The following is a 12,601-nucleotide window of genomic DNA, read 5'->3' as shown; positions in this document are numbered from 1 at the left end:
GTGCTCTGTCAGAAGCGTAAACTTTTGGCCCTGCAGGTAATGATTAAACTTCTTTACTCCCCACACAAGGCTGAGAGTCTCCCTATCTATCTGAGCATAGTTGCGCTCAGCGGAGGTCAATGATCTGGATGCGAACGCAACTGGCCTCTCCTGGCCATTTGGCAACTTGTGTGAGAGTACTGCCCCAGTACCATATGGAGAAGCATCACAAGCCAAATGAATAGGCAGCGTTGGGTTGAAGTGAGCCAACACTTCCTCTGAGGTGATCAATGCCTTGCTTTCGCGAAAGGCCCTCTTACAGTCCTCGCTCCACTTCCATGGTACTCCCTTCTGCAAAAGAGCGTTCAGCGGGTGCAGCACCGTGGATAAATTTGGCAGAAACTTATGGTAATAGTTAATCAACCCTAGAAACGACCTCAATTGGGATACATTATCCGGAGCGGGAGCCTTCACAACAGCTTCGATCTTGTCAGAAGACTTATGAAGCCCCTCCTGGTCAATGACATGACTACAGTACGAGATCCGCTTCTGAAAGAATTCACATTTCTGACGATTAACTCGAAGACCATATTCTTTCAATCTGGTGAGCACCAGTTCCAAGTTTGTAAGGTGTTCCTCGTCATCATCTCCTGTAATCAGAATATCGTCCAGGTAACATTGTGTACCTGGAATTCCCTGTAATACCTGCTCCATGGCCCTCTGCCGAATTGCCAGAGCCGATGCCACTCCAAAAACCAGTCTATTATACCGGTACAAGCCTCTATGCGTGTTGATCGTGAGATACTGGCGTGACTCTTCCTCAACTTCCATCTGTAAGTACGCCTGCGCCAGGTCTATCTTGGTGAAGTGTTTCCCGCCAGACAACGAAGCGAAGATATCTTCAATCCACGGAAGCGGATACTGCACCGTGTGAAGCACCGGATTAACACTGATCTTGAAATCTCCACAGATGCGAACCTTCCCCGGTTCCCCCGGCTTGTTGCTCGATGAATGCTTCATGACGGGGACAATGGGCGTGGCCCACTCTCTCCAGTCTACCTTAGACAGTACCCCTGAACGTTCTAGCCCTTCCAGCTCAGCTTCCACAGCAGGTCGTCTGGCTTTGAAAAATATCGGGTTTGCATGTTCTTCAACCTTGATGTTTGCCGTAATTCCTCTCAGTGTTCCCAGTCCCTGTTGGAACACCTCTTTAGCATCGTCCAATATTCTGGACAATCGTTTAGGTTTGACATCTTTTGTACCGGAATCTACTGTTAGTGCTTTTAAGGAATGCCAGTCCATATTTATTTTCCTAATCCACTCCCGTCCAAGTAGTGGTGGACCTCCCTCAGGTAGCACATATAAGTCCATTCCTCGGCTTTCTTTGCCCTTGTGGACCACCTTTACCTCTATCTTCCCGATGGGGTATACTCTTTGTCCCGTGTATGTTTTCAATACAATCTCCGTATCCCGTAGGGGAATATGTGGGAATAACCTTTTGTAATCTTGCTTATTCATGACCGTCAATGCCGATCCAGTGTCCAATTCCATCTTCACTTGGACTCCTGCTATCTGAAGTGTGACCCAAATTGTTTGGAGGTCTGCTTCCTTACCAACATTGTGTACTCTTAGACTACCCAGTTCATTACTGCTGGAGTCTGAATCTGACTTCTGTTCGTTCGAACTGTTCTCTGTCACCTTGTGTACCTTTCTGTACTTTTCCTGCGGTGACTTTTTGTTGCTGGTCTTCTTTCCTGACCGGCATACTTTAGCTATGTGACCAAGCCTGCCACATTTTCTGCATTCCTGATTTTTGAACCAGCACTGGTTCTGATCGTGCGTTGTCTTTCCACAACGATAACATTTTACTGTACTCAAGACCATTTGATTGGTGCTGAGTTCCGGTGACCGTAGCTGCATTTCCGCAGTGCCTCTCGCTGCGGCTTCGTGCGATGCTGCAATAGTGACAGCTTTATCAAGCGTAAGCTCATTCTCCTCAAGCAGTCACTTTTGTGTTCCTTCTTTTAACTATACACACACAAATTTATCTCTCAGCGCATCTGCTAGTCCTGTTCCAAACTGACAGTACATTGCTAGCTTACGCAGTTCAATTAAAAATTCAGCGTTGCTTTCGTCTTTCAGCTGCGTTCTTCTGTAAAATTTAAATCGTTCCACTATCATCAGCGGCGTGGGGTTTAAATGATCTTTCAGGACAGTAACAATATTCGTGAAAGTCTGATCCGCCGGTTTATTTGGTGATAGAAGGTGCCTCAATAGCCCGTATGTTTTCGCACCCATTGAGCTTAATAAGGTTAGTGCTTTCTCATCATTTGGTACCTTATTTGCTTTACAATACACTTCCATGCGTTCTACATACGTGGTCCAATCTTCGATATCGCTATCAAAGGTATTAATGCTCCCATGTTTAGGCATCCTTGCAATTTTTTTTTTTAAATTTTTTTTTTTCTCAAAATGGCGGCTTCCCGCGCTTGTCTTCTTCCCCTGCCTACTAAAATGGCGGCTTCCCGCACTTGGCGGTCTTTCCCGCGCTCGTCTTCTTCCCCCGCCGACTACAATGGCGGTTTCCCGCATTTGCCTTCTTCTCCCGCTGGCTGCAATGGCGATTGCCTTGCTGCTGCCGTTCTCGCCTCCCCAGCGGTTCTCACTCCCCGACGCTGCTTTGCCTCACAGCCCCACTTGTAGCCCGGTCCTTTACACCGGCTGCGTTTGAATTCTCCGCGGCTCTCGTGCCTTAAGCTTCTCAACTCCCCGACGCTGCTTTGCCTCGCAGCCCCGCTTGCAGCCCGGTCCTGTACACCGGCTGCGTTTGAGTTCTCCGCGGCTCTCGAGCCTTAAGCTGCCCCAGTCGCTGCGCCTCTCGGCCTCGATTGCAGCCCAGCCCTTTCTACCGGCCGTGGTCGAGCTCTCCTCCCTTATTCCTCCATTTTCCCTCCCCTACTCCACAGCCAACGCGGCCGACTTTCTGCTCGTGTCGCTGATCGGCTTACCCACCACCATGGTAGAAGGGATGATCACTGCCTGTCGCTGATGGAGGGCTTCGTGGTCAGAATTCTTTTTCTTTTTAACCCGGGTTCTCGATGCCTCCCTTGCGATGGTGCTCAGCAGGATGATGAGGGCGGATGCCTCTTCTCGACGCCCGTTCTGAGGACGAAGCTGCCTTGGATGTAAAACTGCCGCAGGGTAAGATCGGACTCATCGCCACTGTTGAATCTGTGTGTCCCAGTTATGTTTAGGATCAATCACTGGACACAGACAACAAGAATAACTTTTAACAGGTCTTTACTTTTTGGAGGTCAGGGCTGAACTGCCCAGCAAATCCTTACACAACACTTATATACCGGTGTGGTCACCACCGGTATTACAGTATACAGCAGCCAAGAGAAAGTAGTACATCTCTTAAAGTAGTTCTCTTAAGGTGGAACAGGTTACATACACCACAAATGGCATCACTGAGGGCAAGGAAGTAGAAGGTCCGTACGGTACAGCAGCCCTCTCCATCAAGGAAGGCATGCTGTTCCGAGAGGAACAGTGGGTTGTGCCGCAGCAACACCGGAGGGAGTCCCTTCAACTGGCCCATGAGGGTCCAGGAGCAGGACACCCCGGGCTTGAGGTCACCTGGCAATGGGTAGAACAGGCGGGATGGTGGCCAGGACTTCGGGACGATGTCCGCGAGTTCTGTGCTAATTGTCTTGTGTGCGCTGCAAACAACCCAGACCCCCAGAAAAGGAAGGTGCCCATGGGACACATCAGGCGAGTAGAGGGACCATGGCAGTCGATACAGGTCGACTACATCGGGCCCCTGCCCACCGCCCAGGGAGACTATAAGTATTGCCTTGTCCTGGTTGATGTGTTCACCAAATGGGTAGAAGCCTTCCCATGCAAAACAGCCACGGCACTTAGTACTACCAGGATCTTGGTCCGGGAAGTGTTCTCACGGTGGGGACTACCACGATTTGTGGAGTCTGACCAAGGGAGTCATTTCACCAGCCAAGTGATGCAGAACACCTTCATGCTCTTAGGCATCGAAGGGAAGTGGCACATGGCCCACAATCCTCAGTCATCCAGGATTGTGGAACGCATGAACCGCACCCTCAAAGAAAAACTGAGGAAAGACGATGGACTCGCCCCAGAAATGGGCAGAGGTCCTGCCTTTAGTCCACATGGGGATCCGGGCTAGCCAGTCGAAAAGTATGGGGTACTCCCCGCACAAATTAATGACTGGGAGAGTCATGCGAACCCCCACCCATGTACTAGCCCCGGTGCTCACTGAAGGTCAGCTCCGAGAGGTAAATCGGGACAAGTTTGCCCAGACGCTTTTTGAGCGCCTGAAACAGGTTTATGGGCAAGCGGCTGGGAACATGGGAAAGCAGCATCAGGGCAACCGGTTGCTGCTCGAGCCCCGTTAGACACAGGAGTGGGGAGTAGGAGATCAGGTCATAGTGAGAAACTATGCCCGAGTGGGGAGTTTAGAACCACTGTACATGGGGCCCTACAGTATTGTAGACAAAACCAGCCCCATGGTTTACGCAGTGAAGTTGCCCCGGCGCACTAAATGGTTTCACGTAAATCAGTGCAAACTATTTAAGCCGGGTGCAAGAGACAACAACCAAAGCCAGGTCTGAGGGTAAAAAGCCTCAGCCTGAGGCGTGCAAAAAGTCACAGACCACACAGGCTGGAACCGCAGCCTGCTTGAGGGGAGGAGCTATCCCGCCCACCTGGGAGGTTTCCCCATTGGCCTGGGACTCGGACGGGGAAGAGCCCAGACAGCTAGGCCCCGCCCCTGACACGATTCTGGAGGAGGTGGAGTCGGAGGACGGAGGTCCCGCCCTCGACTCAAACGTAGGGGAGGTAGAACTTGGGGGTGGAGATTCTCCACCTGTAGGACAGGTAGGGAGGAGTCATCTGCCACAGACCCAAATCCCGAAGGGGCGGAGTCTGAGGGAAGGAGTCAAAGCCGGCAGTCATGGAGGAGCCACGGGCTGTGAGGGCTAAAGTCCCAACCAAAGGTCCACTCGCTAAGGGAGCCTCGCCCAAGGCATCCCCTGACAGGTCGTTTCGGACGCCTCAGCCAGTAAAGCCCTGGTCCGATTTCCCTTACTTCAGCAGACACCGATTTGGGAAATCCCCAGAAAGACGCAGTCCCCAATTGGCAGCAAAAGGCTGTGGAGTCTCAAGCTACAGTGCGGCCCCGCCACAGGGAGCGGTGAGCTGCAGTCCGAACAGGGATTAGGCAGGCTGCCCGGGGACGGGTGGTGCTGTACATAAGTTTAGTTAAGTTTAAGTTTGGTTAAGTATAAGGTGTGTAAATTTTTAAGGTGATGGGTGTTATAGTTTTGGAATCTACCCAGCATGTGTGTTTGTTTTGGATCGAGGTCGAAAGACCCGATCATGCCTTCACTTAGGCCAGAATCTCTCGGGAGCCTGGCTGTATCGTTTAATCTGTTGCAGGAACCAAAGGTACTATGGAAAGGATTCTCATCGTGTTCACGGTGATTGGGTGTAGCTTGGCCTATCGGGGCTACACCAAGGACTCCATCGTGCATGGATGCTCCGGGGACACAGCCCCCATCGTGACTGATGGGACAGGTGAACGAGACGTTGAGGAAACAGCTATCTACTTCCACGAAGGGAGGTGGCCAGGATGGCTGGGGTCGAACTCTATGGAATACTCCAGCCAGTCCGGGGTTACATACAGAGAGACTTCTCTAATGTGTTCCAGGGTGAGGATCATCGCGCCCAGAGTCAGCTTCACCGTCGGAAGGAAGATTTGTTTGATATGCAACGGACATGTTCCTTTGGACAGATGGTGGTGGCTTCGGAACCTGAGTAAGACCATGAAAAACTCCACGGTCGAGTGGGAGCGACTGGGTAACAATACCCATCGGACTATTACGGGGACTCATGGGGGATTGAGTGTCTGTTGGGATAAAATGTGGGAACCAGATGAGGGGATTTACATCTGCATGTAGGGTTCAGAAGGCGTCTGCACCACAGGTGTCTCCATCTTTTTCCAAAGACAGTGGCAGGATGCTGGGAAAGGGATGAGGTGGGACGTCAGCACACGGGCGTGCGGAGTCCCATACTCTCAGATCCCGGTGAATGCCACTGAGCTCATCACCCGCCCCCGCAAGCCCCTGCCCACGATTCCGGTAGCCAAAGCCCGCAATGAAAGGTGCCCCACCACTACCAAGGGACCCGGGAACGGACTGGTATTGGTACCCACGGGTCAGGTGCTGTACCAAGGGTTGCACTACGCAGTGGCCTCGGTGATTTTAAACCTCACCGAGGTGTGATTGCCAGAGTGGTGCCCCAAGGAAACGGAGGAATTGTATCAGGTCCTGTTAACAACTATGTTCAGACAATTTTATGACTTCGACTTTGCCGATGTCGACAGAGCCGGATTGTACACCACACCACATGAGGTCTTGGACATCGTAGGGAGACAAAGAAGGGGTCTGGCAATGATATTTTTACCGCTTTTAACACAGGGACTTCCGTCATCAACACTCTGGATGACGTGGAGCTGCAGACTCAGATCAATGCTTTAAAAGCGCGGTTAAGAAAGATACTGATGAACGAGAGTAAGGTAGTCGGTTCTGAGTTACATGAGGACCAGGCCATGACACTACACTTAAAAGAAATCATAGCTCAGCTGGAGAAACACACTAAAACAGTAAATGCTCTCATCAGAGAGGATCGGAATGCGTCAGACCAGGCTGCACAGAATGAGGCATGCGTGCTGTATGGGGCGTGGTTACTGGGCGAGGGCCGCAGTAATCTGGAGGATTTAAAACAAGGTTTGGTCCCCTCTTGGATCAGCAATAAGCACCTCGCAGCCCTCCACCCTTTTGAGAACGCATTAAGTCCGTGCCAGCTCAGACTAGCTTCAGAGGCCTACCCAGTCCCAGTGGACGGTCTAATCACACCATTATGGGTATAGTGGTAAGAATGCCAGTTATGGGAAAGGCAACTAAACCCGCCCCGGTATACAGGGTGGAGAACATTGGAGTCATTCAAGGGGGTGCACACATTCGCTACACAGGGGTCCCACCTTATGTCATTCGATGGGAGCATGCAATGACGGGTACCGACCTCTCGGGGTGCCGGAGCCGGGGAGCACATATCATCCTGTGTCCCCAGCACTTGAATGCCTATTCAAAACCACAGTGCGGGTTCAGAACTGCTGGCGCGAAGCCTATAAATTGCACCATGGAGGCAATGGCACAAGGCCATGTGCCCCCGCAGGTGGCATATATAGGAGGTGGGACATACTGTGTCACCACTGCAGCGCCCCACTACCAACACGGACAGCACGGCTGGTGTCCGGTCAGTGACAGCAGTTTCTGCTTCAAACCCAAGGCAGAAGTTCAAGTGGCCCAAGAGCGAATTGTCCCTATTCCTGAAATTTCCACTGTTCACCTCACTGTCAAGGAAAATTTCACCGATCTGCAATGATTCGTTGCACATTTTGGCTATATCATTCCCCCTCTCCCTGAACACCTCACCAAGACACTAAAAGCCGTTGCCGTTTCACAGAAACATTTTTACACGCTGGAGCAGAAGACATTAGGAATAGGGGCAGACATATTAGATATAGTGACCCCACAGTGGTGGGACCTGTTCACTAATATAGAAGTCCCTTCATGGATTAGGATAGCCTCCCAAATCCTCGTAGTATGTCAGATTTTTATGGTGATTTATTTACATTTTGTACATTGTAAGAGGGACAAACGTTTCCAGAAGTATGAGAACAGAGGAGAGTGGAGGGAGCATTATGTGCGGGTAGACGAGGAGACACCCGTTTAAATATTGCTGCTATGCATAGAGTTAGATTTTCCCTCCCTCCTCTATTTTTGATAGTATTCATGTGTGATTTTGTGTGCATTTTTCTTTCTTTATTATTTTATTGAAGTTTATTATGTGTGTTGTTATTAATAAAAATAACATGTATGAACCAGGTGGTGTAGGGGTATTAGGCCCCCTCCACGCCTGGAAATGTGTGTGTCAGATTTTAATTCCAATGTATTGCCATCTATAGATGCTTAATGTACACTGTGGTTTTTCTGAAATGGGAAATGCATGTGTCGTGGGGTCATAGATAGGTAATGGTTTGATTATGAAGAGTCAGAAAATTTTGCTCACCCAGAATTATGATACTTCAAGCAAGTTATAGTATTATCAGGGGGGACTGCAGAATTCGCAAAATTGAACATTGTCCTATAAGGGTCTATTGGCAGAAAAGGCCTTAATTTTAAAGACTGTTTTAAAAAGCCCAGAAAAAGGGACACACAAAATGGCTGCCAGACCCCGTGACCAGCTTTTGGGACATTTTAAAATGGTTCCTGCAGCCCCCAGACAGCTTTTGTGGATTCAGTCCACAGTAAGTTCTGGAAGGCAGTTTCAGAGAAAACGAAACCAGACAGAGCCCCATACATACAGATTGGATGCAGATCCGATCAGATCGGCCTGTAGATAAAGGCCATCTAAATGTTTACCCAGACAAAGGGGAACAGATTCAAGTTCGAAGAGGGACATTAAAGACAATACAAGGTCATTCCAGACCAGAGATGGCAGTTACCGGCCATCCCGAAGATACTTTAAAAACAAAGACTACCCCGCTGTGCTACAAGCCCGCCAAAAGTTAAACAAAGACTAACCTTAATTTGGCGGGAGATAAGGGCCTCCATGAAAATGTATAACTGGAGCCCTGGGGTAGCGTCTAGAGGAATTCGGTCGGAGAGAGAATTGGGATCGGTTTTCGGTAGCCATTGAGGAGCATCAGCTTCATTGGTGCAGAGTTCGAGTGGAGACGACGGAGGATCGAGATTCGAGTTCGGAGAGGTTCGAGAGGGGAGATCAAGTCAGCATCCAGCCCCGGGGTAACTGTCGGGAGATCATCGACCAACCCCGGGACGTTGACGAGACAAGAAGAAACCTATATGAAAATGGTCAAACAGATGGCCTCTCTCCACACCGATGTCCAGGCCTGCTAACATCCAGCCTGTCTGAGTCCATCACCTCGAGGGAGACAAGAGTGTGTCACAGCCCGCTGCGTTCCGCTGACCACATGAAGACAGGACGCCTGAGAGGATCAAAACGCAGACTTCAAAACCTCTATTCTTCTAACTGGGATTGGTGAGCATGTTTCTGGCCCCTCATAATCTCATCTAGCTAGGTTTAGGGGGTGGACATTTTAGGGGATAATTAACAATGAGTTGTTGTCCCTCGATGTTCCGTGTGCTTCCCTATTTCATGATGAACCTTGTAAAGCGTAATATGCCTGTAGATATGTTGATTAGTACTGTATTTATGATTTGTTTTTCCCTCCCATGTACCTTATTGGCTTACATTCAATTTTTCCTTCATGCAATAAAATTTCATTTTGTTTCATTAAACTTGGTCTATAGAGTATTCTCTGCATTGTAGTTCCTGCCTCAAAGTCCAGTGTATAGAACCTAAGGGGTGAGTGGGTCGAACCACTCGGTAAATTACTGTGCAAGAGAGAGAGAGGCCTCTAGAGCGAGAGAGAGAGACCTCGTCGATCGAAAACCCCTTACACAGGCTCCAAAACCCAGCAGACGTCCGCCAAAAGTGTCTAAGCAGTTAGAGCAGGGAAGTGGGCAGCCTGTCTCTGCCTCTACTGAAGCCATAGGGGGTGCACGTCATAGAAGTGTTGGGAAAAGAAAAATGCCACATTTGTAGATGCACAAGGGTATGCACATGGGTGTTTTTCTGAATGTTACTGTTAAGTTTCAGTTCTATTTATGATGCACATAAATTTATTTCTTTGCACCACTTTTCCATCTTGCCCATTTTTGCTAGCTTCCTGGGAAGTTGCCTTGACACTTGGAGTGAATGGTGAGACATGACTTAACCTTGAGCAATGTGTGTGTGTGACAGGAATGGTTTGGTCATTTTAGGGCTGCCTTGTTGTGATGGTGGTGGTGTGGGGGGGTTAAGTTGGTAAATCGTACCATTAGGAGCCATCCTGGGCCTCTTGGGCAGTAATGTGCGCTGCTGCTGGTCCCATCTCCACCTCAGGTTCCTCCTCCTCCTCCTTGTCTTCGTTTTCCACATTTTCCTTCTCTGAAGAGGTTCTGCGCCCTGTGCCTTGCTCCTTAAGAACATAAGAACATAAGAAATAGGAGCAGGAGTAGGCCAATCGGCTGCTCGAGCCTGCTCCGCCGTTCAATAAGATCATGGCTGATCTGATCCTAACCTCAAATCTACTTCCACTCTCCATCCCACCCGAACCCATGTGATCTCCCGGGAGAGGCGAAAAACCAGATAAAAACCCAATGGCCAATTTGGGAGAAAAAATCTGGGAAATTCCTCTCCAACCCATCTAGGCGATCGAAACTCGTTAAGGAGATCACTCTGTCCCTGTATTTCCTGCAGTACTTACCTTCTGTAAAAGATGATCTCCACCCCAGCCAGGAACAGGCCCAATTTACTCTTGAAGGACTCCTAGCTGGCAGTCTGTGCCCGAGGTCTCCACTAATCCCTGTGAATAGAAACATCTCCTGAAATCTAACACAGAATTAGAACACAAGAAGTAGGAGCAGGACCAGGCTACACGGCCCCTGGTCCCGCTCTGCCACCCACAGGGCCATGACCGATCCGAACCTAGACTCATGTCCAATTTCCTGCCCGCTCCCCGTAACCCCTAATTCCCTTTACTTCTAGGAAACTGTCTATTTCTGTTTTAAATTTATTTAATGATGTAGCTTCCACAGCTTTCTGGGGCAGCAAATTCCACAGACCTACTACCCTCTGAGTGAAGAAGTTTCTCCTCATCTCAGTTTTGAAAGAGCAGCCCCTTATTCTAAGATTATGCCCCCTAGTTCTAGTTTCACCCATCATTGGGAACATCCTCACCCCATCCACCCAATCAAGCCCCTTCACAATCTTATATGTGATGGTGGTGGTGTGGGGGGGTTAACTTCATAAATCGTACCATTAAGAGCCATCCTGGGCCTCTTGGGCAGTAATGTGCGCTGCTGCTGGTCCCATCTCCACCTCAGGTTCCTCCTCCTCCTCCTTGTCCTCGTGTTCCACATTTTCCTTCTCTGGCATTGGTCACCTGGGTGATGCATCAGTGTGCGGCCGACTGCGAGATCCTGCAAATGTCTGCAGCTCCAACCCTCGCTGCTGCGCTATGTTGTGCAGTGTGCAGCATATGACAATCATTCTGGAGATCCTGGCTGGTGCATACTGAAGGGCTCCTCCAGATCTGTCAAGTCATCTGAAGTGCATCTTCAGCATGCCGCTTGCTTGCTCTATGACACATCTGGTTGTCATGTGGCTTTCATTATAGTGCTCCTTGGCCTCCTCAAGGGTATCATCAGCTACATCTTCAGTGATTAACCATTGTCTCCAAGCAGCCAGTTGGTAAGTCTGTTCAGAGATCACTGGGAATCTGGCACACACATGCATGATGATCTCTGTGGTTGCAGACGAGCTGCACATTGAGGGAATGGAAGCCCTTCTGGTTCACAAACACTCCTGGGTGATCTGGGGGTGCCTTGCTGGCCACACGTGTGCAGTCAGTGATGCCCTGCACCGGTGGGAAACCAGCCAGAGCCGCAAAGCTGAGCGCCTGCTCAGTCACACTGGCTTCATCAGTGGCAAAGTGCACATAAGTGGCTGACTTGTGAAACATGGCATTGGTCACCTGGGTGATGCATCAGTGTGCGGCCGACTGCGAGATCCTGCAAATGTCTGCTGCAGATCCCTGTGATGTAAGAAAACTACTAAGCACTTGGTGTGGTAAACCACTTTTACCGTTCACTATCGTTACACTATAGTTATCACTGTTAGATCGTTTCCCTATAGTTATCACTGTTCACATTGTTGTATCACTGTACGAGGTCGCCTCTTGTCACGCTGCTATACCTGGGCTGACCACTGCCGACTCCGCCCATGGCTCCACCTACCGGCCCAGGTATAAAGGTGGTCGACTGGCTGGTATTCCTCCTTCTTGGATCCGATCACCCACGAGGGTGGGCTCTGTTATTTAGTCAATAAAAACCTATAGTTACTTTCTTAACTCGTCGCTTTTCATTGGATGAATTGATAGGTATATCAATTTTATTGACTAAATTTTAAAATGTCGTCACTTGAGCAGCCAAACAACCAGTCAACGGAGCAGCCAAACGACCAGCCAGACGCCCAGCTACAACAGCCACAGCAGCCGGCTTGGCTGCGAGCCCTCAAACCACCGTACCTGGATCTAAACCCACAAGCAACAAACGCAGCCCTCGACTTCAAACACTGGCTGTGCTGCTTCGAATCCTACCTGGAAGAATCCGGCGTCCCTCAGAGATCCAAACTAAGAGTTCTGACCGCCCAAGCGAGCCCTAAAGTATACGCACTCATCCAGGACATTACTACTTACGAGGCCGCTATCAACCTACTGAAACTGCAGTACCGGAGCCCGGTAAATTCCATGTATGCCAGACACCTCCTAAGATCCCGCCCACAACAGCCAGGAGAGTCTGTAGCTGAATTTTTACGGGCGCTACGAACACTCGGCAGGGACTGTGACTTTAAAGCAGTATCGGCTGCAGAAAACACTGAAGATAACATCCGCGATGCCTTC

Source organism: Somniosus microcephalus, chromosome 8 (assembly GCF_052327205.1).
Source record: "Somniosus microcephalus isolate GS21.2 chromosome 8, FLI_Smic_1.0, whole genome shotgun sequence".
Classification (NCBI taxonomy): Eukaryota; Metazoa; Chordata; class Chondrichthyes; order Squaliformes; family Somniosidae; genus Somniosus; species Somniosus microcephalus.
Note: the sequence above shows the minus strand (reverse complement) of the source record.